Raw genomic sequence first — 9,534 nt, 5'->3', positions numbered from 1 at the left:
CCTTTGGTTGCGACGACCACAACTCAATTCAGAATATAACGATTCCCAAAAAATATGGAGACCCCCGTCTCGCCCCTGGTTCGACCACCAGGCTCCCAAAACTCAAATATTAGAGCTACCCAAGCCTAAAACTCTTCTTCGTCATGCCCTGATCAGTGAGTCCTTTATCATAACACCCTCTCGCTGACTAGTGAGTACTACGGCTCCCCACAACATCACAACAACCTATCACTGACTAGTGAGTACTACGGCTTCCCGCAACATCACAACAACCTCTCACTGACTAGTGAGTGCTACGGCTCCCCACATCATCACAACAACCTCTCACTGATTAGTGAGTACTACGGCTCCCCGCAGCATCACAACAACCTCTCACTGACTGGTGAGTACTACGGCTCCACGCAGCATCACAACAACCTCTCACTGACTGGTGAGTACTACGGCTCCCCGCAGCATCACGCCACATTCATATCTCCCCACAATCTCATTTTCACGTCGATACCACACTGCATTCACTAAATCATACTCCGCGGACCCATCATAGATAGGTGAACGCACTTACCCAAATTATGCATCACTATACCCGACGACAATCGTCATAACAAGACACCTTACCTTGCTGCAGTCCATATTCTTACATAATCCCACTTGCTGTCATTAACCGAAAGAGCTCCCACTGGAATCATAGATGCTTGATACACCATTTGCCGTCTCAACTCAAGACCCCAATTTATCCGAAGTTCAAGGCGTTAAACTCGGGTACCTCGATACACCACCATAGAACCTCACGATGTCTCGCCTCAGCCACTGATCTTCCTGTCACACAACCCGAAATTTCGGAATATTCCCATTTCTCACTTTGAACAAGGAGGGATCGTCAATGACTCAGAACATGCTGACGACAATCCGAAACTCCTTCCTATATTGCTCAAACTCATGCCAGAGTACTCATAATGACCCTGAAATTGGTTGTCTAATCAACTTCTGCTCTTCCCAAACTACATAACAACCTAATCATTGAACCAGAATTCCTCAACCGCCGAACTAACCCTACGAGCCAACCCCTCGAATTCACCATTATAACCTCAAAGAATTCCTACCCACCACAAGGTCTTCGACCAACAGCCACTTGCCGTGGAGGCACTCATCCTTTTTCAAACATATATCACATGCATTATCTCGCTCTGCACCTCACCTCGATCACCAATAACCCTGGACTCATGAATCCGCACCGCAGGTCTCTATATCCAGATCTCTAACCATTCTCGAACAAATCTCGGATCCCCTCAATAAAATACCCGGTTCTCCCCCACTTAGGGTTCGAACCATCACCAATTAGCGCACCAACAATCTATCCCACAAACTGTTTCCACCACTAACATCGCACCTACTCTTGGAAGGTGCTACGCAACGCTCGATGATCTCCTCGACAAAGATCAAGCAACTCCAAATACCCCGAATCTCAGATGAAATCCTCAGAACTTCCCATCATGACTGCCTCTAGTCATTCAGAATCTCATACCATTCCATCACCGGATCTCCCAACCGTCCAGTATTAGCCCTGACTCTTAGTCTGGAAATAGTGAACTATCATACTCCTCATCCAACGATCCATCACGTGATTTATCATTAGAGCAGAAACATTATTTCCGCTTCCGATACCAATGAAAACAATAAGAGCCACCGCCCCGATATACTCCTCTTGATCGTCCGACACTGCAGCTAACACATGCCCTACTATACTCAAATAGGGTGTAACCTCGTCCTTGACCATCTCAGTCCCCACTGACGACCTGTTCAAGCTATATCATTACCTCGTGGCAGACCTACTGCCAGATCCTCTGATTGAAGATCACCATCAGTGCAATCCCACAAGGCTCACCCCTAACTTAGAAAACAAAATCTCAACACCTCGTACGTCTCCCACAGGAAACGGAAATAACATCACTCAGGTCATAGAAGGTGACATCTCCACTATCGACTGATTGCTCAACTCAGGCCGCAATCCTCCATAAACGCCATCTTTACTCATCCTTGAGTCTTGAGACTCCCTCTGGCATTTCACCAAAAATTCCTTGGAATTATCTCGACTTCCCTCTCAAGGGATGCTTTTTTGAAACTTGTTCAACATGGCCCTCTGGCCCCATACTCTATCGCACCCGATCTCAGCCCAATCAATCACGACGGAATAACTGAAAACAATGCAAGCATTATCTGCTACGAATCATGGTACCTGAACCATGACATCACTTCTCAATCTGCTACTTAGAATCCTCCGGAATGCTCCCTGCATCGAGTACGGTCCTATGCTTTCAGTAGTACGGGCCCATACTACCTACCACATCTACCCATACTTTCCACACGAACCATCCCAGAGTTCCTAAGTAGTTCTCAACCTTCTCGATCGCCAATCTCATTACGCGTGCTCGCTCCCCAGCGAAATGCTCTACTCTGTGAGCGCACTCATATGACCATGGTCACCCCTAGGCTCTTCCTAGGTCATCACACTTCTCCGCCATCAGCTGCTGAAGAACTCCTAATGATGTCAGCCATCTACCTCCTGAATATCGTCATATTCACTTAGTAGCTGACTCCCATCATCGAGAGTTCCACAAAGCATAAAGCAAGCAGCATTCGGGCATCAAATAGTCTCTACTAGCACGTAAAACCTCTCTAGGTTATGATCCCGCTTGCTCTCCTCATACTCAGAGGATATCACCGAACTCATGCAACCCCCCCCCCATACAACCATCTGTCTACCCTCTCAGAAGACTCCACCAAGGCTCATCTAGGCACCTCTCCTATATTACTCCTCTACTAAAATCCCTCTCTAAAAAGGATTCCTACTGGATACTCTCACTCAGCACATACTCGAAAGCATAACACAGATAACAACAACCCCTAGGCTAAGCCATCACAATTCAGGCCACTCTAATCCTAAAATATGAAATACCTAGCCTATCTCTAGCATGCATAATATCTCATAACATATCACATAATATCTCATAATACATAAGTAACGGTATTTTGGGAAATCACCGTTCGGGCTCTGGCTGACTGTACACACTGCTCTTTCTCGTTTTCTCTTTGAAATTCTTATTCACTAAAAAAAATCATTTCTTCGAAATTTTTTCTCAAATCCTCAGTTTGAGTCCAGATTTACCCGAAGGTGCATCCGAATCCCTCAAACCAAGGCTCTGATACCAACTTGTAACAACGTAAATTTTCAAAACAATTTTTTTGATTTTAAATCATATAATCTTCATATTACATTTCATAAACCTATTTTTTTTATTTTACAAAACCCATCACCAATTTTTGATTGATTAATAATCCAGGATCCTCAAAACATACTTCTTGCTCTGGTGTGTACAATCAAGCCGGTGCCGTCCCGCGATACTGATAAAAACCTGAAACACATAACACATAACACGGTAAGCACAAAGCTTAGTGAGTTCCCCAAAATACCACATATAACACATATTAGCCACTCGAGGCTATAACACTGTGGACCCTCTGGTCCTAACTCTATGGACCTTCCGGTCGTAACTCTGTAAACTCTGAAACATACATAGCATAAATCACATAAAAATAATGCAGTGTATCACATCATATAAATAGCATACAAGGTACTTTGTCACACAACTCTAATTACCACTCTAGGTAAAGTATAGTGAGAAGACTCACCTCTAATGATGAACAACCCTTATAAACGCTGCTGCTACGCCCCTGCCACTAACACTGTGCCATACCCATAATTATCTCAATTAGAAACTAATCCCAAACTCTCACTCATTGGGTCTAAAGGTGGTCCACCAACCAGTCCATCAATGACCTATACCCATTGGGCCCACCAAGGCCCAATAATAAATGGGCCCTCACAAGGCCCAATTCCTAAACTAAACGGCAAGCCCAACTCAAGGGCCCAAAGCACATATATATGATTCTCTAGTCCAAGACTCTTTTGCATGAAGCCCGAATTCCAGGCCCAACACTCAAGGCCCAACACAATACTTAGCCCAAAATCCCACAGAGGGGGTTACGCGGGGCGTACCTCCTTTGGTACGCTCAGCGTATGCAAGCATGCACGAATCTGATCGGGGACCTCAACCCAATACGAATCTGATCGGGGACCTCAACATCTCCAAACTTCCATAGCTTCTTTGATATAACTCTGATTCCAAAGATCCTCATACCTACGGAGAGGTGATGAGATGCCTTACGTTCCTAGCAACTCGCCGCTACCCAAGACCTCCTCATGCCCGACTCGTGACCCACGAACCCTAATCATGGACAATCCGAAACATGATGTTACACATTTTTGTATGATAGTTATAACAACAACATGAAAAGTATAGCAAGAGATTGATGACTTCACCCGATTTTATTCGTGTGTTTACTTGTATTCCCCCTAAAAGCATTTAAAAGTAGAGTGATAGGGGTATGAACTCACTTGGTAGAAGTGACGATTTGATGAAAACGATGCTTTGCTTGGGCAGTACTTTGACCGGGAAGAAGTCGATTTCTCGAAAATCTCGGGGCTTCGGACTTCCGTCAGAGCTAGGAACCGGGGCATCGGGGTAGTCTCGGGATGCTTAACACAGAGTAAAAGTAAGAGAGGGGATAAAAATAAGCAGCCAAACTCGGAACCCTCGACTTCTATTTATATTGTGCATTTTCTGAGTTCACGTCGTGAACATGAAGTGGTTCACGTCGTGAGCTCGATACTATCTCTTCCATAGACTTGACGACTGATAGCCCGAGCCTGGAACCCATCAGTTGTAACATCCGGATTTACAGGTTAGTAATTCCATTATGCTATTTTGAATAAGGAAGAGGGACTCGACGAGTTTGCGCTTAGACTCGTCGAGTAGGATCGCGAATGATGACTAGATTAATGAAGGGACTCGACGAGTCGGAAAGGGGGGACTCGACGAGTCCACGCTGTGGGCTTAAACCCTATATCCCCGGGCCTGAGCCCTATTTAAAGGACCTTATAGCCTTCTTGTGCGGCTACCTGTCCAGAGAGAGTTCCCCTTGAGACCTTGAGCGAGTTGAGAGAGAGATAAGGCCATATTGATCGATTTTGGTGTGATTTAGCAAAGGAGAAATTGTTTCCAGCAAGAGGAGGTCAAGGGAGCTGTGGATCTAGGGTTTTCAAGTTCAGATCTACATTGTTGAGGTATCAAATCGAACTTCCTTTCTGTTTTGGGTTAAGATCTATGATCTAGGGTTTTCTATACCCTTTTAGGGCTTGAAATGTTGAGTTTATGGTCCCTTGTTGTGTTAGACTTCGGATCTGGACCCATAGAGGTCCAGAGAGCCTTCCCCATTCTGCTTTATGTTGGTTTATGGAGGAAATGAGACTAGGTTGCCATTGTAGAAGCCATTTCACCAAGGAAAGCCTTGTGTATGTTGCATGTGAGTCAAGATTCGACCTTTACATGGTTATTGGTCGTGGGGAATTCAGATCTATAGTTTAGGGAAGCGGATCTGACCTCAGAAGGTCATTTTAGTGTTATCATGGGAGTAACTCGTCGATTTCATAAGTGGACTCGACGAGTCGAGTCGGCGTTGCCCCGCAATTCGTTGCTGAGTAACTCGGCGAGTGGAGGAGGGACTCGTCATGCCAAGGGAGCCTTAGAAGGATTCAGAGGACCTGAGTGGTGTAACACTAGTCAAAATTAGGTCAATAACAATCACATGTGATTATACCAATCATGTAATGTGATTTTGTCAAAACAAATAATATAGTAAACTCACTATGTATTTCATGATAATTCTAATATAAATATGAACTTTCATACATACTTTATAGTATAAATCAAAGTATACGTCCATACGATTCCAAAAATATAGAGAACGTCTAAATCTGACTTCGCGTGAAGAAGTTATGATAAACCGAACACTATAAATGTAACACCGTGAAAATTTACAACCAATTTAAACTTTTCAAAAACAACCATATTCATTAAGTCATTACAAAAAGGTTTTCAATTCATTTATTATCAGATTATCCCAGAAACATCAACATAAAACTGAGGAGCGGTACGATCACGCCTTTGTCTTGCCACGATCTCCTGAAGTACCTGAAACAATACACTGAAACTGTAAGCCCGAAAGCTTAGTGAGTTACCCCCAAAATACTACATACAACACATACGCCCTTCCAGGCCATAACTCCATAGGATCTTCCGATCCATATGTCTCAGGGGATTTCCATCCCATAACTCTGTTGACCTTCCGGTCCATACTCTGTTGACCTTCCGGTCCATATCATCTTGACCTTCCGGTCCTTACCATACATAGCATACATAGCACATACATAACATATAACCGCATATAACATGATGACCTTCCGGTCCATAACATACCGCTCATATCGTAACATAACACATACATCTCTCATTGATGGGTTTTGAGCAAAACATCATTCCTATGGTGTACATGCAAACCCTAATAGCTTTTGGATCTAGTTTGTCTAATGAACATGCAATTGAATATCCAAAGCTATAAACCCTAGATCTAGCATACAATTAATCATATTAACATGTGAAAGGGTTTTAGATCTTACCTTGATTGCTATGTAGCAATAACAATCTCAAATCCTCCTTATAATGGATGTAGAAAGCTTAGAGTCACAAGCGTCACTCCTCTAATGGCTCACAAACACCAAGAGCAAGAGGATGAAGAATAAGGAGAGAGGAGGCTGCCCAAAACGTCCAGAAACCCTAGTGGAACTCTTAGCCACGTTTTTGGGGGCTTAAGGGTACTATATATACATGTAGGCTATTAGGGTTTTCAACTAGGAAACCCTAATCTGACTGCTTAAGCCCTAAGCAGCCCATGGACCCTTTTAGAATATCCCTTGGACGATTTCTAATGGGTTTCCCCATAGAATTCGTCTAACCTATTATTCCAAAATGATCCATAGCCCAAATGCAATTATCTTATAATTACAGTTCCGGTCCCTTAAGTTTAATTAATCTCTTTTAGCCACAAAATTAATTCTTAATTAATTATTGACTAATATTAATTAAACAATATGATTTCTCCTTTAATATATTATTCTCATAACATATTAATAAATCATAATTAATCATTTCTCTTCATAATTCATCCTATCAAGTTGCTTTGGTGAAGGCAACCCAAAAGGACCATGCACCATCGGGTCAAGTACATACCAAAATAGTTATGGACTTAGACACTAATCCAACAGTCTCCCACTTGGATAAGTCTAATAACTATTATGCGTATGACTTCAGATCCTGATCCGCAATCGTAGCTTTCAAAAACCGCTGTCAACTCTGATCCTATCAGAAGCGTGTCCTTTAGATAAGGGATCATATATTCCTCCATTCTAGATATCGTATAGATGTGAGACATGGATTGAAATCATTCTCTCAGTCTATGTGTTGTTTCCCGATTTCTGATTTACGACGACTGACTAATTGAACAAATCAAATTAGCCCTGGCCCGGCCGAGCACTTTCCTTTGTCATCACTAAATCATCGAGGGGCCTACAGATATCGCTTTTATCCCACATTGGGTAAAAGGAACGGATAAACTTTGACTCAATGCTCGCTTGTACTCACTCACCGAATCACACACAACAATACGTTTTATAACACCAAGTTACTGGTGCGTTTACATATTATCAATGCGCAACCGACTCACAAGATACAACTCACACATCTAGGTTTCAAGAATATAAGATATTATCGTCTCACCAATCACTCGTGATAAAATCCATGAAGCGATCCAAGTGAGCGTGGGTTTAATCCAATGCTCAAATCATATTCGTAAGCACTTATGAACGTTGTAGCAACCTTTTGCTATGTCTAATACACTTTAGACAATCTACACACCAATTCATGACAATCTTCTTTCATACCTACTCCCAAAGTATGAGCGATTGTGGAACGTTCAAATAATTCGATTATTCTCAATAACTCAATTATTTAGGAAGTCAAAACATGCAAATTGAAACACAAGAATAATACTAATCTTATATGGCCCCAAACTTTGAGTATAAATAAAACACTTTTATTTAATCACCATATTGATTACTCATTATTTGTTGTTTCGGTTAATCAACTTCTTACTTGAATTATAACGATAATTGTCCCATGCTCTTAGCATGCACACCATGTTTACTTATGGTCCTTACTCTGTAAAATAATATAATTGAACAACATTTTCAATCACACTCATTTTACAATTTCCAATCCTTACCACAAATGTAAGAATACCAAATTCTTGCCACTTATAGAACATGTTAGATTCTAACACTTTATGCAACAGTCCTTTCGTAATGTCATGGCACAAAAGTCACAAAGACTCGGCCAATGAAATCACAAAATGCTCTATTTACAAGACAATTCCATAGACATGAAGTCTCACATTCAAAGTACATTCCTTTGAACATCCTTCTTGCATAAAAGTTTCTAATCTAGACATATAGATTCTTAACGTCCAACTCCCAATCTGGAAACATTTCCATATTTCCCATATAACAACTCATTATTAATAGAATAATATCTAATGATAATAATGTCAATATGGTCCTTCCATTATTATACTTCCAACTGTTCACAAGTGATCAATCCTTGGCGAACCTTAGATTATCCTTGACAGTGGTTTAACTAATTCAGTCAAATCCGATTCTAGTGCTCTTTCCCTCTTAATGCCCTAGGCATTCGGAAAATTTTAGAACGGTCGAATATTACAATGACATGATACTTTACCAGTCTTTTGCTATAATATTTCTATTTGCCATGTTCTCACGATTCGAACTATGAAAAGGGATGTCGTAATCATAATCGAGTGTGAGAATGCAACAAATATTTCCATATATAGAATTCTCTTACGTTGAATCCTTTCAACATAACATCCATATATCTTTTTGACTAAATTTGATCAAAATTTATCGATCTAAGCCTTTAGATTTGAAACAAAGTATAACATTCTCTCCCTTAATTATAGCAAAACAACTTTTCAACCTATGCAACTTTGCAAAGTGAAATTTTTGTTTTCTATAATTAATATTGCTATCTTGCAATAATAATCATGCTCCCACTAACATGATGATTATATCCATACTAGCATAACATTTATGCTCCCACTAGCTTTGACACGTATTAAGAAACTAGCTAAACTTCGAGAAAACAATACTTTTTGACTTCCAAAGTTCATTGTTTCTAATACGATATGCTTTGATAAGCTTTTATCTAAGCATCTCAAACTCATACACCCTTCTTTAGACAGCTCGCATGTGTGTCTAAACAATTCCAAAACTTTTAGCAATAAGTCTCGATTGTTCAAACTAATTGTCAAATCTCACAATATGAACTATGAAAAAGGATGCCATAATCATAATCGAATTTGAGAATGCAATTTACATAATCGCTATCTCCTTAAAATCTCTCTTAGTGAAAGCGTTTCCTCACAATCATTTTCATGAAGGAGAGAAACCTTATGACACTTAGATTTTATGGTGCATGTGTTACTATCCATGCAAATTTGTCATAATCA

Source organism: Lactuca virosa, chromosome 9, assembly GCF_052849685.1.
Source record: "Lactuca virosa cultivar CGN04683 chromosome 9, Lactuca_virosa_CGN04683_v6, whole genome shotgun sequence".
NCBI classification, from domain to species: domain Eukaryota; kingdom Viridiplantae; phylum Streptophyta; class Magnoliopsida; order Asterales; family Asteraceae; genus Lactuca; species Lactuca virosa.
This window is presented reverse-complemented; position numbering follows the sequence as displayed.